Source organism: Halichoerus grypus, chromosome 12, assembly GCF_964656455.1.
Source record: "Halichoerus grypus chromosome 12, mHalGry1.hap1.1, whole genome shotgun sequence".
Classification (NCBI taxonomy): domain Eukaryota; kingdom Metazoa; phylum Chordata; class Mammalia; order Carnivora; family Phocidae; genus Halichoerus; species Halichoerus grypus.
Genome location: NC_135723.1, coordinates 55750099 through 55765101, shown reverse-complemented (window position 1 = coordinate 55765101; position 15003 = coordinate 55750099). Strand labels below are relative to the sequence as shown.

The 15003-nt window shown below is 39.4% G+C and overlaps 1 pseudogene; it reads right to left on the bottom strand.

Moving 5' to 3' along the window:
- Positions 1-5159: 5159 nt before the first annotated feature.
- Positions 5160-14911, bottom strand: LOC118548586 (ATP synthase F(1) complex subunit alpha, mitochondrial pseudogene; annotated as a pseudogene).
- Positions 14912-15003: the final 92 nt, after the last annotated feature.

Genomic DNA, 15003 nt, shown 5'->3' with positions numbered 1-15003 from the left:
AGCTCCAAGAACAAACTGGTGATTGACAGAGGGGAGAGGGTCGGGGGGGTTGGGCAAAATAGGTAAAGGGGATTAAGAGGTACAAACTTCCAGTTATAAAATAAATAAGTCAGGGCACCTGGGTGGCTCAGTCAGTTAAGCATCTGACTTGATTTCGGCTCAGGTCATGATCCCAAGGTTGTGAGATTGAGTCTCAAGTGAGGCTTCATGCAGGGCATGGAGACTGCTTAAAATTCCTTCTCTCGCCCTCCCTCTGCCCTTCCCCCTCTCTAAAAAAATATAAAAATAAAATAAAATAAAAAGTCATGGGGCTGAAAAGTACAGCATAGGGAATATAGTCAATACATTGTAATAATGTTGTATGGTGACAGATAGTAACTACACTTATAGTAGTAAGCATTTAGTAATATATATAATTATCCAATCACTATGTTGTACACCTGAAACTAATATAATATTTTATGTCCACATTTTAAAAAATTAATTCGTATAAGGTTATTTATTTTACCTTAATTCTTTTGAAAGGAATAAAACAGCCATCTTATATCATTTTATAAAGCATCTGTTTTCTTATGCAGGGAATATCTTGTAGTTAAAATTACAGTTTAATAATTTTTGTTCTTCATACATTTAGGAAACCTGAACCTTATTTTTGCAGAATTGCAGAAAACAGTATTGAACTTGACATAATTATTTGCACAATCTATAGACATTCCTTCCAGAAAATGCTACCAAATACCTATGCTGTATAAGCATTATGCTGGATGTTCAGGACACAGGAAGACAAATGAACAAAATCCAAAAAGTTAAGTAATGATAAGTATTATAAAGAAAAAGAAAGCAGATTAAAAGGAATAGAGTGAAGGGGATAAGGTGTTATATAGATCAAATAAATATCTTTGAAAACTTAGGTGACTTGAGCAGAATCCTGAAAGAAACAAGTGAGTGAGCCACAGAGACACTGAGAAAGAGTGCTCCAGGCAGGCAGACTAGCAAGTGCAAAGGTCCTGAGGCAGAATGTATTTTGCTTGTTCTTAGCAAAGAGATCAATATGGGTGGAGTGGTGTGAGCAAGGAAGAGGGAAAAAAAAGCAGGAGATGAGATCAAAGAGAAAATAGGACCCAGATCATAGAGGGCTTTATGGATCCAATGGAAAGATGACATGAGCCACAAATGTAATTTTAAATTTCCTAGCAGCCATATTTTAAGAGGTAAAAGAAACAAGTAAAATTAATTTTAGTAATATATTTTGACTCACTATATCTAAAATATTATCATCTCAACATGTAATTAATATAAGAAAATACTCATGAGTTACTTTACATTTTTTGCTTTCTTCCTAAGTCTTTAAAATCCAGTGTGTATTTTATACTCACAGCACATCTAAATTCAGACTAGCACATTTCAAGTGCTCAAGAGCCACATGGGGCTAGTGGCTACCATATTTTATCTATCAAATATATACAGAAATAAAGAGAAGAGTATAATGAATTTAATGTCATTATCACCCACTTTCAATAATTAGCAATACACGGCCAGACTTGTTTCACTTATGTCCATCCACTTTCCCCAAACCCAGATATTCGGGGCAGGGGGGGGTAGGTACCAAATTACTTTATTTGAAGGAATGGTACAAATGAAACAAGTTAAGTAGATATTTTGGTACCCAGATCCAGATATTTTTGAAGGAATATACTGGAGAGTTTTGAACACAGGAATGACTTTTAACAGCTCACTCTGCCAAGAATAGTTCATGAAGGAGAAGCATGGGTGGAGACAGGAATACCCGATGAGAGTATTATAATAATCCTGGTGAACTGATAGCACCTTAGTCTCGGGGGTGGTGCTGGCAGGGGAGATGGTGAGGCATGGAGGATTGATTGGATCCTCACTATATTTCAAGGGTAGAAGCTGACAGGATAGACTGATGGAACAGTTATGGAATCTGAGAGAGAAGAGTCAGGATGACTCCTAGGTATTTGGCCTAAGCAACATGATAGGGTTGTCATTTACTGAAATAGGGGAGGCTGCAAGAGGCACAGCTGGATGGATATCAAGAGTTCATTTTTGGACATGTGAAATTTAAACTACCTGTTAGATATCCAAGTACAGACAGTGAATGAAAAGTTGGAGACCTAGATCTGCCATTCAGAGAAGAAGTCTAGGCAGGAGATATAAATTTGAGAGTGCTCAGAAAACAAATGATGTTAAAAACCATGGGACAAGATGTATTCAGTAGGAAGTGAATATACGTAGAGGAGAGGTCCTAGTGCACACCAAGGTTTAAAGCAGGAAGAGGAGGAGGAACCAGGAAAGGAGACTGAATAGAAGCCCCAAATGAGCCAGAAAAATAAATAAATAAAACCCAAGAAAAAGTATTGTCCCAGAAGACAAGTAAAAGAAGTATTCCAAGGAGGAGGTAGGAAGCAAAACACAAAACTAAATTGAAAAAGAAAATAAAAACCAATACCAAGAATTTGAAAACAAACTGAAGCAAATGAACCTACTGGTGTACCCATTTGGTGACAAAATCACACAAAGAAAAGAATTATTCCATCTGAACTTTGAACAAAATATTTTGACTATAGAGTTCTGAGTGGGATATAATCTTTGGGGCAAAAAAATTAAAAAGGCAAACAATCTTAAATTATCTAGTTTCATTTAGTAGTTTTATTGTTAATAGCAACAATCGTATTATTGTTTGGAAACCAACATATGCATATTTTAATATACTACTACTAAGAAACTTATGTTAAAGCTGTTCAACATTGAAAGACCAGTTTAAAAAAAAAAAAAACAAAAAACCTTGTGGGGCGCCTGGATGGCTCAGTCAGTTGAGTGGCCAGCTCTTGATTTTGGCTCAGGTCATGATCTCAGGGTCGTGGGATCGAGCCCCGCATTGGGCGGTGCGCTCAGTGCGGAGTCCGCTTCACATTCCCTCTCCCTCCCACTCACTCGCTCTCTCAAATAACTAAATAAAATCTTTTTTTAAAAAAACCTTGTAATTTTAAATTACAGTTATAAATATCAGTATAAACGTGTACTTTTAAATTTTTTTTATAGTTACTTATTTTCTAGGTCTGTCCACTGAAAAGGCCAAGAAGCAACATAATTAGGTAGCAACAAGAATCCCATATTGTGGGCTGCCTGGGTGGCTCAGTGGTTAAGTGTCTGCCTTTGGCTCAGGTCATGATCCCAGGGTCCTGGGATCGAGCCCCACATCGAGCTCCCTGCTCAGCGGGAAGCCTGCTTCTCCCTCTCCCACTCCCCCTGCTTGTGTTCCCTCTCTCGCTGTGTCTCTCTCAGTCAAATAAATAAATAAAATCTTTAAAAAAAAAAAAAAGAGGGGCGCCTGGGTGGCTCAGTCGTTAAGCGTCTGCCTTCGGCTCAGGTCATGGTCCCGGGGTCCTGGGATCGAGCCCCGCATCGGGCTCCCTGCTCAGCAGGAAGCCTGCTTCTCCCTCTCCCACTGCCCCTGCTTGTGTTCCCTCTCTGGCTGTCTTTCTCTCTGTCAAATAAATAAAAATCTTTAAAAAAAAAATAAAATAATAAAATAAAATAAAAAAGAATCCCATATTGTGGTCTCAAAACACCATTTCACACTAAAAGGACTCGGGATTTTCCAGACAGTCAATTCCAAGAAATACACCAGCTGAGCTTGGGATATCTTATTGTACCAGAAAAAGAAGAGGCTATCAAAAGCTAATATTGTCATAGCAAACACATGCAGAAGCTTCAAAAGTTTCCCATTCGTACCCAAAATAGAACAATTTGAGTGTCAACACCTGCAACTGACAGAAACACAGCGAATGTGTAAAGCCATGGGTTCAGACTGCTATTCAAAAAGGGAAAAAGAGAAAGACGCTAAGGACATCGTGGAGGTTGCTAGGTAACCAACACATCACTGTAAAATTGGATAATTAAAAGGAAATAACCAAAGATCTGTCCTGCCTTTCTGGTATGAATAGTATTTCAGGATAACCAAATAACCCTCGTGGGTATAAGAAAGCTCTTCTATACAGAAGAATTCTAGCTAATAAATGAAGAAGGAATAATTGAACTAGAAAATCACCATATTTCGACCCCTGTTTATTTTTATTTTTTTTGTCTTAGACTATTTTTTTTATTTTATTATGTTATGTTAATCACCATACATTACATCATTAGTTTTTGGTGTAGTGTTCCATGATTCATTGTTTGCGTAAAACACCCAGTGCTCCATTCAATACGTGCCCTCTTTAATACCCATCACCGGGCTAATCCATCCACCCGCCCTCCTCCCCTCTAGATCGACCCCTGTTTATTTTTAAATGAATCAGACAGAGCTAAGCAATAGGTACCGAAATCATTAAGTGAAAGATTGTTGGAAAACTTTACAGTGAAGGAATCAGGCTGTCCCCACATAAACAACTTAAGCATTACTAAAAGTGAAGCCATCGGATCCTATGTGGCTCTTGAGGGGATGAAATAACACCACCTATAGCATGTTCTTGTCAAGAATCTAAAATACAATTTAAGCAAGTCTTTAGATCTAACTTCTAGTCTGCAGGAAATACAGAGGATGAAAAAGCAAATTAAACACCACAAAGATACAACTGAAACATTCTACAGGACTACTGACGCAGTTTCTTCAAGAAGCAAATCAAATAAGGGAGGGGGGAATGGAGCACTTCTGCAAATGAAAGTGTAAGAACCATATGTGGACCTTGTTTGGATTCTGGCTTGAAAAAATAATAATTGTAAGAAGACATTTTTTGAGATGATAGGCAAATCTGAATAGTTTGTACTACAACTTAAGAAATGCGTATTTCGATAGATGTAAAAATGGCCTTGTGGTTCTATAAGAAAAATTTTTTTTTGCCTTTTAAAGCATCATGAAGCGGTCAGGATAAAGTATCATGCCTTTTAAAATTTGGTTTTAAATACTCCAGCCAAGGGTCGCCTGGGTGGCTCAGTTGGTTAAGCGTCTGCCTTCGGCTCAGGTCATGATCCCGGGGTCCTGGGGTTGCCTGCTCCGCGGGAAGCCTGCTTCTCCCTCTCCTACTCCCCCTGCTTGTATTCCCTCTCTCGCTGTGTCTCTCTGTCAAATAAATAAATAAAATCTTTAAAAATAAATAAATACTCCAGCCAAGAAATATAAATAAATTAATTAAATAAATTTACAATAGAAACAGCTCCAGCTTATCAAGCTACCCCCTTACACCAGCATAGATAAGAGCTACTTGTTCCTCAGTAGCCACAGGAGCATACTGTCCTTGCTTCAGACACTCAGATGCACATCACGACTCAAGAGTTGGTTGAGTGGCGGCACGGAGGTCAGAAGTGAATCGGGCAAAAGCAGCAACTTCATGATTAAGAGCCAATTCCAGCTTCGTGGCACCTGCCACCTGCTTCATGGCCCTGGTTTGGGCAGCAGATCTGACAAGGGACACAGATGAACCAACACTAATGGTAAGGCAGATAATTTTGTAGAACATTTCGGTTTCCAAGAAGATCTGTCGGTCAGGGATGGAAATGATATTCATTGGATCATAAGCGGACACATCACCTGCTGTGTTTCTCTGAGTGGTAAAGCAGTCAAGGAGCCACTACCAAAAGAATCATTCATTTTGGCTGCTCTCTCCCAACAGAAGGGAGTGCAGGTAGAACACATCACCAGGATAGTCTTCACAAGCAGCAGAGATGTGACAATAAGCAACAGACTGTTTGGATAACTCATCATAGGTGAGCGAAGCATGTTTGCCATTATCCTTAAAATATTCTATTGAACAGCCAGAATAAGGAGTCAGGTACTGATGTGGGGCAGAATCAGTAGCAGCAGCTGAAACCACAACGGTGTACTTCATGGCATCTGCATCTGTAAGTCTCTTCACCACCTGGGCAACAGTGGATCTCTTTGGACCAATAGCAATGTAGATATAGTACAGCTTCTGCTTTTCATCAGATCCATCACTGAAACATTTCTGGTTAATGATTATGTCAATCTTTGATGTTTTGCCAGTCCATTGGACACCAATAATCAGCTCAGGTTGACCAGGACGGACCAATTAGCACCAAGCTATCCACAGCCTTAGTGCCAGTCTGCATTGGTTTCTGCACAGAGTTTGGAGGAATGATCCCAAGTTGGCGCTTTCAGGCCAACTTGCCTGTGGTTCTGAGAACCAACTACCAATGGCACCTACCACATGACCCAACAGCTTCTCACCAACTAGAACATCCACAATGGCTCCTGTCTTCTCCACAATATCTCCTTCCTTAATTAGTTTTCATTTCCAAATACACCACCACCAACATTATCAGGTTCCAAGTTCAGATACATATGGTTCAAGCTTGGAAGAAAACTCTACCATTTCTTCTGCTTGAACATTCCTCAGCCCACGTACTTGAGCAATACCATCACCAATACTTAAAACACATCCAGTCTCTTCAAGGTCAGCAGAGGTATTAGCTCCAAGAACACACTCTTCAGAACCAGAGGACACCCCAGCAGCACCAGTCTTCTGAGGACAGGTGTTAGAGGCATGGAAGTTCCTTGTGACAACTAAGGATGATTGCCAAGCATTTTTGGAGACCAGACCAGCCTGCTGAGAGAGGATGAAAGCCACAGCCCAAGCCCAAGGCCACGTGCACAGACATTTTTTTTTCTTAAAGTTTATTTAGTTTTTTTTAGTGGGGCTCAAACTCTCGACCAAGATCAAGAGTCACATGCTCTTCCAACTGAGCCAGCCAGGCACCCCCAGATAGCATCTCTAGAGCTCTCCTTAGGTGGTTCCTCTCCAGTAGCAGCCTCTGAACCGACTCCCAAACAAATATTAACCTAAAGAAATTACACTAGTATTCTGAGATAGTATATTAGTATTATGAGATAATTACATTAGTATCAGACAAAATACACTTTTAAGAAAAAATTCTTATTATGGATAAGGAAAGTCACAACATAAGAATAAAAACAATAATTCATTAGAAAGATAAGACAATTTTAGGGGCACCTGGGTGGCTCAGTCATTAGGCAGCTGCCTTTGGCTCAGGTCATGATCCCAAGGGTCCTGGGATCGAGCCCCACATCGGGCTCCCTGCTCCAAGGGAGGCCTGCTTCTCCCTCTCCCACTCCCCTTGCTTGTATTCCCTCTCTCGCTGTGTCTCTCCCTGTCAAATAAATAAATAAAATCTTTTTTAAAAAAAGAAAGATAAGACAATTTTATATATATTTTTTAAAGATTTATTTTATTTGACAGAGAGAGTACATGTGGGCACATGCATGAGTAGGGGGAGGGGCAGAGGGAGAGAATCTTCAAGCAGACTCCCTGCCAAATGCAGAGCCGGATGCAGGGCTTGATCTCATGACCCATGAGACATTGACTTGAGCCGAAATCAAGAGTTGGATGCTCAACCAACTGAGCCACCCAGGTGCCCCTATAATTTTAAATTTTTAACTTCTTTTTTTTTTAAAGATTTTATTTATTTATTTGACAGAGAGAGAGAGACACAGTGAGAGAGGGAACACAAGCAGGGGGAGCAGGAGAGGGAGAAGCAGGCTTCCCGTGGAGCAGGGAGCCCGATGTGGGGCTCGATCCCAGGACCCCAGGATCATGACCTGAGCCGAAGGCAGACGCTTAACGACTGAGCCACCCAGGCGCCCCTAAATTTTTAACTTTTTATTATGAAATTTTGAAACATATACAAAGGTAGAAAAAAATGGTACAATGAACACCTCTAAATCCACTACTTAGATTCAACTATCGTTAACATTTACATTTTGTCACATTAACTTTATTGCTTTATCTATCTATACTTTTTATTAGTATGGTTGAGCTGTTTCAAAGTGTCACACCCTATGACATGTCACGCCAAAATACTTTACATATCTAAAAAAAAATGACATTCTCCTATCTAGATACAAGGGTATAATCACAACAACATAAAAATAAATCCTTAATTTCATCTCATATTACCATGTCCTCAAAATGTTACATATAGCTCATTTTTTTCATAGCAGGATTCAATCAAAATCATCTATTGTATTTGATTGTTATATTTCTTAAATTTCTTTTAAACTATACTATTACCTTTCCTTCATTTTTAGGAAATCCCATTTCTTTTTTTTTTTTAAGATTTTATTTATTTATTTGACAGAGAGAGACACAGCGAGAGAAGGAACACAAGCAGGGGGAGTGGGAGAGAGAGAAGCAGGCCTCCTGCGGAGCAAGGAGCCCGATGTGGGGCTCGATCCCAGGACCCTGGGATCATGACCTGAGCTGAAGGCAGACGCTTAACAACTGAGCCACCCAGGTGCCCCGGAAAACCCATTTCTAAGAATGTACCCCAAAGATAACACCAGCAAAATTTTTTTAATTTATTTTTTTTTATTGAGGTATAACTGATATACAACATTATACTAGTTTCAGGTATACAACATAATGAATGATTCCATATTTGTATATATTGTGAAATGATCACCACAATAAATCTAGTTAACATCCATCACCATGGGGCGCCTGGGTGGCTCAGTTGTTAAGCGTCTGCCTTCGGCTCAGGTCATGATCCCAGGGTCCTGGGATCAAGCCCCATGTGGGGCTCTCTGCTCAGTGGGAACCCTGCTTCTCCCTCTCCCACTCCCCCTGCTCGTGCTCCGTCTCTCGCTGTGTCTCTCTCTGTCAAATAAATAAATAAAATCTTTAAAAAAAAAAAAAATCCAGGGCGCCTGGGTGGCTCAGTTGGTTAAGCGACTGCCTTCAGCTCAGGTCATGATCCTGGAGTCCCGGGATCGAGTCCCACATCGGGCTCCCTGCTCGGCGGGGAGTCTGCTTCTCCCTCTGACCCTCCCCCATGCTCTCTCTCTCTCTCATTCTCTCTCTCAAATAAATAAATAAAATCTTTTAAAAAAAAAAATCCATCACCATTCATAGTTACAGAATTTTTTTCTTGTGATGTGATTTACTCTCTTAGCAACTTTCATGTATGCAATATAGTATTATTAACTGTAGTCACCATGCTGTAAATTACATTGCCATGACTTACTGATCCTATTAGTGGAAGTTTGTACTTTTTGATTCCCTTTACCCATTTTGCCCACCCCCTAAACCCTGCCTATGGCAACCACTAGTCTGTTCTCTATATTTATGAGTGTGGTTTTGTGTTTTTCTTTGTTTGTTTTGCTTTTTAAATTCCACATGTGGATGAGATCATAACCAACAACAAAAAAATTTTTAAACACATATGTACAAAGTTATTCCCTTCAGCACTATTTGTTACAGCAAAAAGACTGGAAACAAACCAAACATCCATCTACAGAGGACTAGTTGCATGAACAGCTATATTATGAAGTCCTATGCAGCAGTAAAAAAAAAAAAAAGAAAGGAAGGAAGGAAGAAAGAAAGAAATTAGGAAAATCTCTTGAATGCTGCTATGAAATCCTCTCCAGAATATATTGTTAAAATGCATAAATCACATCACAGACAATGTGTATAGAATCCTACCTTTTAACTAAGAAATAATCAAAGAACAAAACATAAAAAAAGAGCAAAGTAAAAACAAATAAAAATAAAATCATTACAAATCATACTGTATATATTAAAAAAATAATAAGATATTAACAACTTTATGCCAATAAATTTGAAAATTTAAATGAACAAGAAAAATTTAGGGAAAGACCAACTTATTAAAACTAACACAAAAATAAAATCTAAATAGGGCACCTGGCTGGCTCAGTTGGTAGAGCATGTGGGTTGTAAGTTCAAGCCCCACGCTGGGCATAGAGATTACTCAAAAATAAAATCTTTTAAAAAGGGGGCACCTGGGTGGCTCAGTCGTTAAGCGTCTGCCTTCGGCTCAGGTCATGATCCCGGGGTCCTGGGATCGAGCCCTGCATCGGGCTCCCTGCTCCGCGGGGAGCCTGCTTTTCCCTCTCCCACTCCCCCTGCTTGTGTTCCCTCTCTCGCTGTGTCTCTCTCTGTCAAATAAATAAATAAATAAATAAAATCTTTAAAAAAAAATCTTTTAAAAAGTAAATAAATAAAATAAATAAAATGTAAATAGCTCTATACTTATTAAAGAAAATGAACCCATATTTAAAGACCCTCCCCAAAAGAAATCTCAAGGCCACACCCTTCACTAGCAACTTCTTCAAAGTTAACAAAGAAATAACATCAATCTTATACACTCCTATATAGAATACTTCTCAGTTTGTTTTATGACACCAGAATAAACTCAATACCAAAACTAAAGGAGGACTTATAAGGAAGGAAAATTACAGACCAATTTTTCTCATGCGCCGCCGCCAAAATCTATTGTTTTAAAAATCCCTAAATCAAAATAGTAGCAAATTGAATCTAATAACACATAAAAAGAATAATACAACTTTGAAAGCAAAATTGGTTCATATTTGAAAATCAGTCCGTGTAATTCACCACATTAACAGAATAAGAGAAAAACAGACAAACTGACAGGAATATGAAATAGAAATTAAAAACTAATTCTTACCAGGTACCTGAGAGTTGTATAATAAATCTATAATACAAGCAAAAAAATACACAATTATTCCCAGGGAACCAGTTAGCAGCTTGGTTTAGAATATTGCCAAGGAACAACTCTCTCCTCTGGGCTAGTAGGCCTTACTTTCTTTAGAAGTAGCAATGAGATGACTTTGGGGACATCAAAAGACAGAGACTGGTCAAGAATCATTCTATGAGTCTCTTTATTCTCTTTCTCAAAGATAATGCTTTTTCATCCCTCCGCTGGTGGGATAATCTTTTTTCCAGTGTATGCATGAGCAGTTCGGGACTCTCACATTATTTTACAAGTTTGCTCACAATCTACAGTTAAGTTCTCCCAGGAGCACAATGGGGGGGCACAATGGGATGAATGTTTCAAAGGAATGAGGTACTAGGACCCTTCTATTAGCTATTACCTACCCTGAGCATGAGGCAATGCGGAGACATCCAATCAAAACTCTATCACCAGTGAGAATGTAAAATGGCACAACCACATTAGGAAAAAAAAAAGTGTATCTTAATACACTTACCATATGACCCAGTAATTTTACTCCTAGGTATATATCCAAAAGAAATGAAAACCTATGTTCACAAAAAGACTTCTATTAAGGAAGTTCCAAAAAAAAAAAAAAAATTCATAGCAGCTTTATTTATAATAGCTAGAAACAGCCCAGATGTTCATCAATAGGAGAGAGAATATACAAACTGTGTTACATTCATACAATGAAATACTACTCAACAATAAACAAATTACTGACACATGCAACAGCATAACTGAAAATCAAAAACAAGATGATGAGGGAAAGCAGCTAGACACAAGAGTACATACCATATGATTCCATTTATATGAAATTCTCGAATAGGTGAAATTCATCTATGGTGGAAAAATTTGCCTTGGGGGCGGAGTGATGGGGGAAGATTTGACGAAGGAAAGGTATGAGGGGCCTTTGGTGTGATGGTAATGTTCTATATAATAGGAGTTTGTGGGGGGCGCCTGGGTGGCTCAGTCGTTAAACATCTGCCTTCGGCTCAGGTCATGATCTCAGAGTCCTGCGATCGAGCCCTGCGTCAGGCTCCCCACTCAACAGGGAGTCTGCTTCTCCTTCTCCCTCTCCTCCTCCCCCCAGTCCTGCTCACGCTCTCTCTCTCTCCCTCTCTCTCTCTTAAATAAATAAATAAATAAAATCTTAAAAAAAATAGGAGTTTGGGTAGCAGGTTAATCCATTTGTTGAAACTCAGCTAATGTACACTTAACATTTGTGCATTTTATTATATATAAATTTTACACCCAATGAAAAAACTTTAAATACTGAACTCTAGCTAATGATATGCATGCTAAAGTACCTCAGGGGAAGTGTGCTGATAACTGTAATTTGTTTCAAAAAGCATAAACAACATGGATTCATAGATAGATGTGGTAAAGTATGACAAAAAATTGTAAAATCTAAATGCTGGACATATTATTTCAACCTTGCTGCAGGTTTGAAATGTTCATAATAAAATGTTAAAAACAAAGTTAAAATTCTGTTGCCTTTTTTGAAGCAGATCCAGTGAGGAATCTTTCTCCAAGTACATATATTAAGAAGCAAGCAAGTGTAATTTGTGGAAAGAAAGGGACTTGTCACAGGAAATTGAAAAACATAAATTTTAATTCCTTATAAGCAATATGTATATTAGTATTCAGGATACAATTCTTAGTGTGGCTTAAAAATATTAGTTGAGGGGCACCTGGGTGGCTCAGTCGTTAAGCGTCTGCCTTCCGCTCAGGTCATGATCCCAGGGTCCTGGGATCGAGCCCCGCATTGGGCTCCCTGCTCAGTCGGGAAGCCTGCTTCTCCCTCTCCCACTCCCCCTGCTTGTGTCTCTCTTTGTCAAATAAATAAATACAATCTTATTTTTAAAAAAAATCAAATTTTCTCAACTTCCACTTTAAAAATCTGAAGTATTTTAAAACAATCAACTTCAAAATAATATTTATTTTCTTTATTAAAATATATAGTGACTTTTTTACATAGAAATAACTAGGATAAAAGGTTTGATAACATCCGACTTAAATTATACCCATCTATCACAATATATTCAATATTTACTACATGCCAGATACTGTCCACTCAACACTTTTGGACTGAATCTCCCAGTTCAGATTTGAAGAAAAGAGCAAAAGGGGATGTTTTCCCCCTTTTCAAATGCATGAAGATGAAAACTTTATCATTCTAGAAATCAAGGGCAGAGCAGCCAGGTGCTGGGGACCTGGCAGTCTCTGAACATACAGAAAAGACTCCTACTTTAGAAGGGGTGGTGAGGGAAGGCTTCTGTGGTGGTGGTGTTTCAGCTGAGACTTGAAGAATGAGAGGAAGCCACTCATGCAAAGAGCTGAGAGAAGAGCATTCCAGACAGAGGCAAGAGCATAAATGACTGACTGCTGACACAGAGCCCACAAGTGATATGAGATCCCAAAGAAGAAAGATCAATCCTTTGAGGTTGGGAACCAGAAACTTGGAATCCTAAGTAGGTAAAACGAGAGAGCACATCAGAGAAAAGGACCGGGTATTCCAGGCAAGGAAATGGAAAGGAACAAATCTGGACTGTGTGATGGAAAACGGGGCAGGCCAACCTGACATGGAGGAAACAATAGGACTGTTTCATAGCCGTGACCAGTTCTGGGACTGGTTTCATCTGTTTGGAATTCCAACATTACCTTCTAAGATGGCGGAAGGGCTCCAGCTGTGCCTAGAGTTGGAACACCGTTCCCAGGCCTTACCGCAGGCAAGAAATACTAGTTATTTTGGTTTTGCAGAAGCAAAGGAAAATACTTTCCTTCTGGCCTAAGTTGTGGAGAAACCAATTCTCCCCACTTTGGCACCAGTGTACATGAAGCGTAGACCCCCCCGAAGAAGACAAGGATGCAGGTGTAGCTTAAGTCTTCTTGAGGGTCAAAGAAGGATCCAAGGCCATCATTTCCCTGGTGAAGTTGCCTGAGTCCTAATCAACAATAAGAACAATTGCCTCCTTTTAGAGTTGTGGCCTGGGCTTCCTTTTTAGCCTCAGGAAAACTTTATCATTCTAGAAACACAGGGCAGAGCGGAAGTGACTTCTGTGGTCTCTCAGCCCCTGAGCTGAGGATCTGTTATCAGAAAAGTCACTTGTTTTAATCAGAGAAAGAGCTACCTTTCTTCTGCTCTTCACCATGGTTACTTAGTACTGTATTAAAACCCAATATTGTTTTTAATACATGATATTTAGGAAAGAATAAAAAGAATTAAGTCATCATGCAGAGAGACAGAAAGTGATTTTTATCTTAAAATTCTCAAGAGTCATACCATTTTCCCTGGGAGACTTTAATTCCAAGCGCCACTTAGTTATTTTCCAGAGCAGAAAATGACAGCAGCCTGAGGAGAAAGAGAACAAACTACATTAATTTATCAAAACCACCCTCCCCCCAACTTCTACCTGCCTTCCTCCTACAAGTGATTCTTTGCCTGGAAGCTAAGGGGAGAAGGATATTTGTAGCTAAAAGGCATTCTCAGAGTTAGCAATAAGCAGTCCTTACATTCTTTACATTTTTTTAAAAAAGATTTTATTCATTTATTTGACAGAGAGACAGCGACAGAGGGAACCCAAGCAGGGGCATTCTTACATTTTTAAATACATCCGGTTCAGGGGAAGACCAAACAGCTGCCCTTTTATTACACGGGGCGAGTAATAATGGACAATGCTAAAAACAAGGAGGACTTCCATGTCACTTTTTACCTCACTCTTCTACAGAGAGGTCAATTCCAGTCTGACGACCAGTGTGTGGACCAGAAAGAAAAGAGGTGGATCCAGAGCTTCTGCAATTTAAAATGCTATCAAATCTTGGGGTGACTGGGTGGTGCAATAGATTTGAGGGTCCAATTCCTGGTTTCGGCTCAGGTCAGGACCTCAGGGTCTTGAGATGGAGCCTCGCGTCAGGCTCCGCACTCAGCACAGAGTTTGCTTGAGGTTCTCTCTCCCTCTTCCTCTGCCCCTCCCCCCCAAATAAACAAATAAATACTTTAAAAATAAAATAAAATGCTCTCAAATCAACAGGCAAGCTTTGGAGAAATGGCTAGATGTTTTTAAGGCTTTGTTAATATTTTAGAAAACTCAGGAGATACTATGTGAAACTCTTAAATCAGACACTATCAAGTCATTGAGACCATCTCAGGCTTCTTCCAGAGTCATCAAGTCCATCTGTAAAACCTAAGGAGATTACAAGGAGGAAAATGGACCAAGAGTGGAGTTGACTCCCACTCTGTCTAGCCTCTAGGAACTGGAAAATGATAGAAATATTTTGGCCCCAGAAAAATCCCTACCCTAAGCCTTGCAAATACAATCTTAGTACTAGATTTTACCGTGACAGAGAACTGCTGTAGGTGAGTTGATGGTGCCCTGAATCCCATGGTGGGCACAAGAAATGGCCCTGAGGGTAGACTGAGAAGATTCTGTTTGCCCTGGAAGAATCTGCACTAAACCAATCCCTCCCCTCACTTTA